The 11,519-nt window shown below is 36.5% G+C and overlaps 1 pseudogene; it reads left to right on the top strand.

The window, feature by feature from the left end:
* The first annotated feature begins 713 nt into the window (after positions 1–713).
* On the top strand, positions 714–6,473 carry LOC149231109 (plant UBX domain-containing protein 7-like; annotated as a pseudogene).
* Positions 6,474–11,519: the final 5,046 nt, after the last annotated feature.

Here is an 11,519-nt window from a genome sequence, read left to right on the forward strand (position 1 = left end):
TGAGCAGAGCAGAGCCGAGCCAGCAAAGCTGAGCAGAGCAGAGCAAAGCCAGCAGAGCTGAGTAGAGCCAGCAGAGCTAGGCAGAGTAGTGCAAGGCACTAATGGCAGAGATAGTACAGTCGGATTTGTGGATCAACGAATGGAGTTCCCCCTAGTTGAGAGGGAGTGTTAAATTGGCAACTAGGGCCAAACTCCCTGTGGGTCGGCTTATTTATGGCAGCTGATATTTTTATTGGATCCCTCTCGTCGAGAGGTGTAGGATTGATCCAAAGATCATCCGATTCCGATAATTATTTATGGAGATATGAATTTATTTTGTTTATGTAATTATTATCAAGCCAACCAGCTCTTAGGTAGGCTCTAGAAGCCTAGTCGACGTGTCTATTCAACCTCTACGTTTTTAATATAAATAGATGAGGATTTAATTTCATTTGCACTCATCTCTTGTGATCTCTCTCCACGTGTTTGGGTTTTGTGGATAGAGAGATCTAAAGGAGAATACGTTTCTCTAAAGGTTGATCTAACCTTACCCTAGCTGTAGTAAAAGAAGGCATACCTCGCAGTCATATAATACCTCACATATGGGAACGCAATTACCATGCAGTTATAATATACATACAGGAATGAATGTCACATAGTCATACTGCTATAATATAAACTTTTGGAGCTACAAGGATTTGAGTTTAAAGCTGCGAGGGTTTGATTCAGAATTCATGGCGTATGTAGATCACGCATTTTCCATCATCGAGGACGATTCAGCGGGCTCTTACGCTGTACACAACAGTCCTCCCATTAAAGAAATTTCCCTGGCCATGGCGCTTTTGGTATTCGGCACCGTAGGCATCATCGTAGGCTTCATCATGATCGGGGGCGATCGGGGCCACGTAATATATTTATGCGGTAATATATTTATGCAGGTGGATACGCTGAGCATTATATATATACACAGATCCAGATATGACGATACGCTGTTCATGTTATATATTGTTCACGTTATACGCAGTCATGAAGAATGGTGATATGAATATGGAACCGGATATATATATATACGCAGATCCAGATATGATGATACGATGTTCATGTTATATATTGTTCACATTCAACGCAGTCATGATAACAGGCTTTGTGGATCTAGAAATGTACATAGTTCATGCAGAGATACACTGCTCGTGGAGACATATATCCGCATCAATGCAGTCAGGCACTTATACGCTATCCTCAGGTGTAGCCACTGTCAATGCATGGAGCTGCAGTCACATGTTGTTCATTCCTGAGGTATAGCCGCAGTCAACGCATGATAGCCGCAGTCAACACATGGAAGCCGCAATCACACAATCGGATCCGCATTGAGATGAGATGTGTCTAAGAGTTCAAGCTGCCTCCTCGGATGGGTTAAGGAGAAGTAGAACCAAGGTTGGTTACCCTCTCAGCATACCTGTAGATTGAAGGTATTCTCGTATGGAGAGAGCACCCTGAGCATCTCGACATATCTATCTCAGATAGATGACAAACTTAGGATACTCCTGTAGCAGAGTCTTGGTGATGATCATTGTGGTATTACTTCACAGTGAGCAGTATGAATTAGATCTATATGTCTCAGCATATGAAGCAGTGTTACAGTCTATAAGGAGAAGAAGTTCTAATGTTCAGCATAATAAAGAAATAATATAGTCATGGGCATCATAATGATGCATGAAGCATAAAGATTATGGGCAACATGATGATGCATAATGCAGCATGAAGGTGTCACATGATAATGTGCAGCAAATGAACAAGAGGCAGCACTACGAGAATCAGTTGAAGCAGAATGTCTTCAACTGATCTCATCATTATAGGAAATAATCTATGCTCAAATCTAGATAAGTCAAAGTGTTGACTTCTGTTGTAAATGCACTCTCTCTCTCTCTCTCTCTCTCTGCTGAACTTTGAAGATAAAAGAAGATTTGATCAAAGGGTTTCCCCACACATTTTGGGGTTTGTTCCTGGCTCGCGCCATATCTTGTGTCCTCTTGTCTTGGTTTGTCTTCTGCGATTTTATATTTATGTTCTATCTGCAGTTTATTGTAATGTTGATGTAATTGCTAACTGTGAAAATTTAAATAAATTGCTCTAGCATAGAACATACTTAAACTTAAGAGGCTCTCCTCTTCCACCTTCATGATTTACCGATGCATGGTCACCTATTTATTTCTTCTCAAGCTTGATTTTATTCTCATATTCTGGAAACAACTTGTCAACTTTAACTTCCATGTTCCATGGTGCACACCCTACTTCATGCTCAAAAGATTTGAGTTTTCCTTCTCCTCATTGGTGCTTGTTCTTGGATAGCATTCACTCATGCAACTCGTACGAAGAAGTCCTGCTTTGATACTAAACTTGATCCAGGTCTTTTAACTTCAAGGATGCATACAAAATTGCATATAAAAGAGAATTCAACCAAGTAACCTAAACGTATGAAAAAGAATCATAAATAATAAAGAAAGCATGAGATCAAAGGCACAAAAATGATTTGATTATGGAGTTCACTTAATGTGGGCTACATCTCTGGGACCTACTCAAAGTGGGGAGGCCCCTTTCATTAAATGGCATAAAAAATGAATTACAATAAAATTTACATAAATGATCCTAATACCTACATATTTTTTCATGGAGGAAAAATGCAAAGCTCATGGCACAAAATTGTGTCAAATGACTACAAACTTGACCATATTTGACCAAGTGACCTTTAAAGCTCTAAGGAATCTTTAGATTCCCTCAACATTCCCTGCAAGAATATTTTCCCAATATTCCTTCAAAATATTTCTTGGATTCCATGCCCGCTTGGGCACTCCTGGTTCCACCTACAAAAACGATTCACTACTCTTCAATCTCGCCACGCCTCCCCCTCGGATGCCTAAATGTTGAAGTTGATATACAAAACGTGGGAGGACCTTCCAACAAATGCGCCGTTGGATATTTGGAAAATGGTGGCACGTAAGTTCGGGGTGGTCCGAGTATAAAACCTCTCGCACACATATTCGGTTCATTGTTTTAACGACATTTTAATATAGTTTTGGTGGTTATAATATATTTTGAATTTGGAGCTGCACGTTGGTGGGTCGGCCCCCCTGGGTCAGGCAGGTTCGACCCCCTCCGAATCCTCCATAAATGTGTCACTGTTGTATTGATGGGTGGAGAGGGTACTTCGGTGGGTCTCCCGCCCACTGTATTATGTTTAAAAATATATATGAATGTCATTAGGGGATGGTGGGCCACCAACCCATATTTCTTTCTAATATTTTTATGATATAATTGGACAAAAAATTGGTGGCGGTTTTTAAGAGTTATCAGGAAACTTAAAGACGTGAAAATTTCGCCCTTTCCAACCGTCATTTTTCATGTGTCATCCCTTCGCCAAATTTTTGTTGTGTTAGTGACTGCCACTTGGCCTAGTTTGGTCACATTTTCTACTGGCTATATAAATCATATGAAATCAGGTTTGAGTGTTGTTCACACCATTGGAATTAGGGTGATGAGTATTACAATCTAGTCATGGTTTCACTTCCATTTGATGACTTTGATTTCTGAGCTTTTTCAAGGCCACCTCTATTTTTAAAGCTATCTCGATCAGTTGTAGCAGTTACAATAAAAGGGATTATCCAGAGGTGCATTTGTAGAGCTATAGTTAAAATTTCCATAAAATGACAACTTGAAAATAGGTTAGGAACACAACTTTGAAAGGTTTGATTAGAAGTAGAGGAAAATTGAAGGAAGCACATTCTAAAGAAGGTTGACACATGGTCCATACAACTTTTCATCTAATTATTTTGCAGCTTGGTTTGAGTTACTAGCACTAGGGAGGAAATAAAAATAAAAATCTTGTATATAGATGGAAGCCACAATAATGAATGGTTGATTGATAATAGGATTGGTCGCAATAAATTTATGGAAATAAAACGTGGAGGACACAATATTCAATAAAGAGAATGCCTATTAGATACCAAAATAAAATTTTTAAATAGTGAGGACTTATACAAATTTTGAGAAATAATTGAATCTTGCTTGCTGAATGATGGATACGAGTTGGTTGGTAAGAGATGAGGGCCAAAATACATATAAAAAGTAGAAACAAGCTGAGACAAAATGAAATGCCAAGATTACAATAGTTTCTTATCATTATCCCTTAAATTTGTAACAAATCAAAATGTTTTAAGTTGATTTTTATCTCAAGTTTCACCTCAACAATTTGATATTTTCAGAAATGTTGATAAAAAAAATCTAAATCTGAAAGAGAGCCCTAATGTATGATGAAGTATGTTGAGAAATAGGTATTTCTATTCATCATGTAATAATGAAGTAAGAAAGCAGACAAAATAATGAAAATCACTGTAACATGGTCGATGAAGCTTTTGAAGGGGTCAATTCTAAAATCATTTCTTCCCTATATGTCTAACAATATGTATGCTACAAAATAAAAGGACTGAAACTACTAGAAAATGAGTGAAAGAGTCTTGCTGAACTACTCTAAGATTTATTTTTACCATCCCATAGACTAAACAAAACAATAATTTCTCCCCCCAAACTAAACAAAAGAATGAGAAGCCAAAGTTAGTAATTCATAACCCCAATAACCCCATTATAAATAAAAGTGACATAATCATGTTCAATGCCATGGCATTAAATATGGATGAAAAGAGGATATAAATATGGGAAAAAAGGATGACGAAAAGATACAATCCCACAATAAACCAATTACCTTTTTCTTCATCTCGCACAGTATTACCATTATCCAATTGTATAAAATGAGTCCGTTTATATGGCAAAAATAAATCATCTACACTAAGGGTCCCACACTATTGTAATCAAGAAGAGATTGATGTTTGAAGGCAGACTATAAAGTTGCCTCTGAAGATATGTTGAAGGGCCTTGGGTTTGTGATTGATCATCGCCATAATTTACATCTGTGTGAGTTTCCATGGGTACAAGGATATACACCTTGGGTTTGTGATTGATCATCGCCATAATTTATATTTGTGTGAGTTTCCATAGATAAGAGGATATACGCCTTGGGTTTAAATATGAGAAACTGTAAATGATTATGTTGAAAGAAGTGGATTTATTAAACAATAGCATCAAATTCATGAGATCTCATATCTTATAAGGAAACAAATTTGAATTTTTTTTATGTTCGACAATGAGTGATTAAGAAAGAATAAGTGCTCCCTATATTTTATTATATTTTTGGAATTGATTGAGTGGTAAATATGTTTTACATATGGGGCAGGAGCCACTACGAATGTTGAGAGGCTTGTAGAGTCATGAAGGTGATTTCGTGGAAACGGGCAGTTACACTGAAAATTCGATTATCATGTTCGAGGACTGGTCCATCCCTTGTTAACACTGAATTTGTTAAGCCGACGTTTGGTTGTGAGGTCTAATTTCCTTTTTAATAATATTAAATTGATATCTGATGGATAGACGTGGTGATAGATGACAAATAGAAATAGAATAGAATAGGGTCACGTCGTTTGATTAATGTGCACCCAAACTAGTATACTACATATTAAGAGTGGGGTCTGTTTCTCTCTCCCATGAGTTACTTTCGACATATACTCTAGCAATAGCATTTGCTTTGTGCGCCTCAGGGTTTTGGTGTATTTTTTACACAAATAGATTTATGAGGGGAATCTATTTGAACTTATATTTCTGGTAAGAAAAAAAATCAGAAATCAATGGAAACCTTGGCAAAGTAGCAGGAACAGCTTGTTTCATTCGTTTAAATAGTTGGGGAATCGACAGAAAAGGCGTGGCAGTTTCTGGAAGCAACCAACTGGAATATAGACGAAGCGATACAGTTATTCTATGCTCAATCTGATAATCATGAATTGCCATAGGCTTCTACTAGTTCTAATTTAAGTAATGCTCCAGTAGTGGAAAGGCATAACCATGAGTACAGTGACCATACAGGCTATGTACGCCCACCACTACCAGTTAAGACGGAAGCATTATACGATGATGATTTTATACGAAGAAGAGGTCAAGAATCGGCACAACCTAATAGATTGAAAGGGCTGTATCGCCCACCATTCGAATTGATTTTCAAAGGCAGTTTTGAGCAGGTGAAGGTGGAAGCTGCAGGCCAAGGAAAATGGCTCATCGCAAATATACAATCCCGCCCAAAAGACTTCAGCTCTTATATGCTTAATATAGACATTTGGGCCAACGAAAGTGTGAGGGAGACAATTAGTGCATTTTTCATTTTTGGCAAATTCATTTTTTGGCGAAAGGTGTGCACCTATTATAATTTGAGTGAGATTCCCTCAACACTTGTTATTGATTCTATCACTGGACAAGAAATTAAAGCTTGGACAGGCACCATCGATCCACAGGAACCGTTATAGGATTCGATGCCTTATATCGATAAGGGCCCCAAGGAATTCAGCCATCGAAGGAGAAGGAGGGTGACATCAAATGTTAATGATAATATTGCATAGGAGCAAATAGTACAAGAAGGAGCGAAAGACGTTTCAGCTGACTTTGCTTCTTTGGAAATCAAGGAAGATAATCAACAAAAAGCTGCAGTTAGACGAGAGTACCCAGCTCTCCCAGAGGAGCCACACGGTGTCAACAACTGTAGGTTAGGTGTCCGTTTCCCTGAGGGCAAGAGGGTGCAAAGGAGGTTTCTGCAAACTGATCTCATACAGTTACTTTGGTCCTTCTGTTCTTCTCAAGTCAAAGAAGCCAGTAATGGGCGGCAATTTAGACTCGCACATGCAATTCCTAATGCATCATCCAAAACATTAGAATACGATAGCAACCTCACCTTCCGAGACTCTGGACTTTCTAATACGCTCATTTCCATGACGTGGGAATCGTAAATGGAGACCTTCAGGGTGAGTTGAACACCCTGTAAAACTTGCAAAACTTTGGCTCGCCGGCATTTTCTCAGCTTACACTTGCCACATATCATGTTATAGATAGTGACCTAGAACGTAAACGATATAAAGTAGAAAGATTACGCGTTTTATTCTCCTCATGCATCATGTTTTAAACGGTGACGTGGCACGTTTTAATGTATAGCTTGTTGACTTAAATTTAAACATTTCAAAATATCAATGTCAACCATGTAAACTTAAATGTGTTTCAAACTATCTATGTAAGAGTTTATCCCTAACTGTTTTAATTTAAATATTATTGTTTTAATATAATTATTGCGCTGAGATGCCCTCCTAAACGTACGTTTTTAATATCAATTTTGTTACATTGCTGACAAAATTGCTACCTATTGAGGAAAAGGTGGGGCATTTTTTTAGATTGTTGTATTGTTTTAAGATAATAGATTTTTGTAACGATGTTAATTACAATCATCGTAGAATTTTAGAAATTGAAAATTAATTGTTTAGCAATCCAATAATATTCTTAGGTATTTAAGAGGTTATTATCATTAAAGTTTATTTATAAATAAAAGCTATGAAATGTAAATTAAAATTCAAAATGCAATACTTCAAGGTAAACATAATATAATAATATAGTTATTTATTGGCAAACATAATCATGTAAATATTTCAATGTTATTATAAATAAGAATAATTAGATCAGTTATTTCCATGGAATCAAATGGCTACCAATCATATATATATGGGATCATTTTTTGCCACCTAAACAAACAAGACTATATTAGAGACAAAATCTCCACGATTAAGGGTCTTGTTCCATATTTTTTAAAATGTACAGATTTTTACTTATGTATTAACTCTTTTTTTATAACAATAACAACAACAATTATTATTATTATTATTATTATTTAAACTAGTTTTTTTATTTTTTTTGTAGTTAAGACTAACCTAAGTACTCACGAGGGGATTTGAACCGGTGACTTATCGCAAGGAGTGCCTTAACAACGCACCCATTCACCGTGAATCCAAAGCCCCATGGGCTATTTAAATTAAAATTTTATTTAAGTTTATTTTTATGATTTTTTTAATCTTGACAATGTGAATTTTTTAACCTTTTTTATTTCTATCCAACCATTTAACTTATATGGTTGTGCTAATTTACCATAATTACAAACCTTATTTGTTAATGATGAAAATATCAAAATTATTTACTATTCTTTGTTCATAGTTATTAATTGTGTGGAAGTTAAATGTAATGTTTTCTTAGGAATTGTTATTTTATTTGCAAATTTTCTTTAAGTGGTTTCCCCCTTGAAGAAGTGAACATAGCTCTCTATTACTTATGGGAGGTTTCCTTGGTCGTGTTAGGTCATTAACAATGCTATAAATATGGGTTTCCTTTGATTTATGTGAATTGTGCCTTAGTAGTCCTTTAGTTAATCTTAAAATTGAATTAATTGAGGGGCACGGGGTTGTTAATGGTCCAATTATAGTAGATGGCATAGCCTCAATCTAAGAGCAGTTGGGGTGATCAGCTATATTGTAATGTTGGCAATCAATTTGCAATTAAGTATTGACCCAGTTCATGTGAGTTTCTTGTGAGTTTTGTAGTGTCTTGTGAGTTTCAGGTTACAATTGCATTGAATTGTGGAGTAGGTGATGTAACAGGTAGATAGAGAGATGATTGATGAAATTTAGTACATGGAGGAGAACATAGCCACATCATCGTGGGATTCCTTCCGTCGAAGATAAAAGAAGAGGCGCAAGGACAAGTCTTAGGATGATGCATAGTTGGGAGTATGTGGACAGTAAACACAGTAATGGAGAAAATAATTTTTTTGCACATGGTTGTCTCTAGAGCCACATCTCCTCAGAGACCTTTGTTGTAGTTCTTTCTTCTCAAAGATGTATGAAAAGAACACACATAATATTATGGATGACAAATAATATTAATAATATAAATCGCTGCTAAACATTGTAGATCTACAACCACTGATAGAAACAAAACCTACCAATTTTTGAATCTATGCCACAATCATAGTTAAACAACAAAAAGAAAGAGTAATAACTCCAATTTCCAATGGAAACCAGATATACAAAGAATAGTTTTATTATAACACGTGTGAAGGGAACAAATAAATATTACTGCTCCCCATCTATGGGAGCGAAAAAGTATTTAAATTTTTATTTAGAAATAATAAATAAATAAATGATTTATTTATCATCTCAAGGAATCAGTTAAGGAATAATAAATGGATAAGGATTTATTTAATTATTCTTAAGGGATTTAGTCGAATTTAACAAAGAATAATAATTAATTAGTGATTAATTATTCTTAGAGAAAAATAACATAATTAATGATTTATCTGTTTATTTTTAAGATTGGGTCAAATATGAGAAGGAATAATAATTGAACAGTGGTTTAATTAATTATTCATATAAGAAAATCAAGTAAATAGTGATTTATTTAATTATTCTTCATGGGTTTAATTATAAATTACTTAATAAAGGTGGTTTATTAAATAATTTCTCACAGTGAAAACATTTTTACTATGGTAAAATTGCCTTTACATGGTGTACTTTGATCCATCTAGTAAATTAGGCTAGATGATAAATTTTTTGGTGATAATAGATTTCCTGCCAATGTACGAGTGTTAGGAGAGAAACATATGATCGAAGTACATTGTAAAGGCATAATCAGTAGACAACACAGGGGAGTCAGTGAGAGAGAGAGAGAGACCAATGAAGTTGAATTGAAAGAGGATAAGGATAGAGGGGGTGAGGCTACTTCAAGTGTCCTTTTATGTTGTGGTACCAGACCTCAACGAGGAAAGGGAGGCATACCCTTACCTGTCGAGATTACTTAGTAAAAAAATAATGGTTCGCCGAGAAATGTGAAACTTAGCAATGATGTATATGTTGAATGGTAAATGACATGCTATCATAACAGAGCCAAAAAATAATATAATGTGTCCCATATACATAATGCACTTGGAAAAACATGAGCCAAGAGTAAATACAATAATACCTGAGTACATTATATACAAAGGCTCTTCCCTTAAAAAATGGGTGGGAGGGAGGGTAGAACAACTGGAGAAGCCCTCTTGAATAAGGAGGGCTCTACAAAACTGAATGGATTGTTTGGAGGAGATGTGCATGTTATGAACACTATGATCGGTAGGAACTAGACCCATCAACTCTATGGAATTTCATTTGAGGTTGAAGCATAATAAGAATGCATCTGGGCATGTGGGGGGCTACCTAAAGGGTCACCCCCTCACGAGGTCTGAAACATCTCACACACAACAGGGAATCACTGGTACAACTTGCTGCATCACTAGACCATCAAGTGTATGAATCATGAACTTGAAACAACCAAGCCAAAAGGAAATAATGAGTCCCTCTACTCAATCCAATGCACCAAACAAGAATGGGATCTGGAATGAGGATACACTACCCTCTGAGTTGTTCTTCTAAAATAAATGAGCTGATGCCGATAAAATAAGGCTTGCGATAGGTGAGGTAATGAGAATCTTCAACTAAAGCATGAGGGAAAATAGTAATGTGACCGATGGACTGACACTAGGGATAATGGGAATGTGGGACTCAATTACAAATAAATGACCTCCCTTGTTAGAGCATAAGGTGTATGGTTGACCTGACAGCAACTGACTCACCTCTGAAGGGGATGGACGATAGTATGACTGGAGGCCAGTATGAGCAACACAGGATGAATGAGGTACAACGATGGATAGAATATTGTGACATGATATAATGGGACATGAAATAGACTCCAAGAATGCAAAGGTGACCCATTGTGGATGCTCTGAACAAGGGTGACTTGATGACACTACCACACAGACTAGGCCTGGTGGGGACCGTCAAAACATGTGTAAATTATTGCTACTCATGACGAAAGTTGACATATGGTATGAAAAGTATTAAGATGAGGTGGACCTCAAAATACAAGTGTCGTTTTATGACGAAATTCAAATTTGAGAGGCAAAAAAGTGACCTTTGAAAAATGGCTTCCTGGTGAAGTGTTAAATCATAAAAAAAATGAGGAAGACCCATTATAAATATCGATGAGATATTTCCAATAGTGTTCATGGTTCGTCAAACTGATCTACAGTCTGGTCGCAATGGGAAACAGAAAAATTAGGAATTTTTCTATCAAAGGACATTTTCCCTCCCATTTGGATTCATTTGCTAAGTCAGCTATGGTGAATTTGGAGAGGAGGAAAAGACCCTAAATATTGTGGAGATCGTAGTGGATAAACCAATCGTCAGAATCACGAACTGCGAATTTCAGGTAGGTGGCCTTACTCATCTCTTCAATTTCAGTGGTTTATTTCCTAATTTTTGGCACATGGCAGCTCCATGGGAGACCCCTACTCTTTCTCACAGCCACATCACACTTTTTTGGCCTAAAAGTGCCATCTGGCTTGCTGGAAATAGCTAGAAACTTGCGAGCTCACACTTTATGGGCTCAAAACTATGATTTGGGGCTAGAGAGAGGGTTCGTCTACTGGTCGGGTGGAGGCTGTAGGCTGATCAATGTAGACCATTCTTTTCTTCTCTAAACTAACAAGACATGTGATGTTTTGCAAGCATGGCAGAGCTGAAAATCAACTAGCATGAATG

The sequence above is a fragment of the Pinus tabuliformis genome, chromosome J (assembly GCF_031772625.1).
Source record: "Pinus tabuliformis cultivar Carrire ecotype Pingquan chromosome J, CPIR1, whole genome shotgun sequence".
Lineage (NCBI taxonomy): Eukaryota > Viridiplantae > Streptophyta > Pinopsida > Pinales > Pinaceae > Pinus > Pinus tabuliformis.